This window comes from Pterocles gutturalis, unplaced genomic scaffold (genome assembly GCF_000699245.1).
Source record: "Pterocles gutturalis isolate BGI_N339 unplaced genomic scaffold, ASM69924v1 scaffold25811, whole genome shotgun sequence".
NCBI lineage: Eukaryota > Metazoa > Chordata > Aves > Pterocliformes > Pteroclidae > Pterocles > Pterocles gutturalis.
In genome coordinates this window covers 1-954 of record NW_010101173.1, presented here as the reverse complement: position 1 = coordinate 954, position 954 = coordinate 1, and positions in this window count along the sequence as shown.

The following is a 954-nucleotide window of genomic DNA, read 5'->3' as shown; positions in this document are numbered from 1 at the left end:
TTGTCTGCACTGGCAATCCCGCCCTGAATCCAAGTGAAAGAAGAGGGCCACCAAAGGGTGAGTGTTGCTTGAGGTTCCACCCTTGCCATTGCAGTCCCAAAGCAGCAGTGCTGGCCCAGTAATCGCTGCCAACGCTCCAACTACCTCTAGTGATGGCAAGCTTATTGCTGGCTTGCAGCACTAAGGAGAGCAAACAATCTCCTCTTCTTGTCTTTCAAACCTGCCTAGAATTTTTGTTAAGTATAAGTCTCTAGTCAGTCAAATCACTCATGGAATCATAGAATCATTTAGGTTGGAAAAGACCTTTAAGATCCTCAAGTCCAAGAGTGGATTCTGATCAAAAGGAAACCTTCAGCCTAACAGGGTAAGAAACCCATCTATGATCAAGAAAAAATTACATTACAGAAACAATATAATGTCAATAAGAAATATTCTGCTTATGGTATGTATTTTCTGGTGGTTTTTAGAGTGATATAGAATCACAGAAGGGACCTTAGAGATCATCTAGTTCCAATCCCCCTGCTATGGGCAGGAACATCTCCCACTAGACCAGGTTGCTCATAGCCTGGGCAATTAGGAGCTTGTCCAGTTTCCAATTTTGCCTCCAGCAAAAAAAGAAGCTCTACAGAGGCAGGGCAAGTCAGTGTGCTAGAAACTTGGGAGAGCTGCAGTTGATGGGATGATCCTCTGGGCCTTCAACTCAAAAGAGCCCCAAAGAAGAAAAAAACCATGCAAGATAAAAAAGGAAATAAGAAAGGAAAAACCCCACTGAGACTGCTCTCATCATCAGCAAGTATTCCAAATCCTCATGAGATGCCAAAACAGCTGCCTGAAGTAGGTCTTCCCCCTTCAGAACACAATGGAGCCCCAGGCCAGACTGGAAACGGACCTAGAACCACAGGGTGATCTGGAACATGGTCTAGAATCATAGAATCATAGCATGTTTTGGGTTGG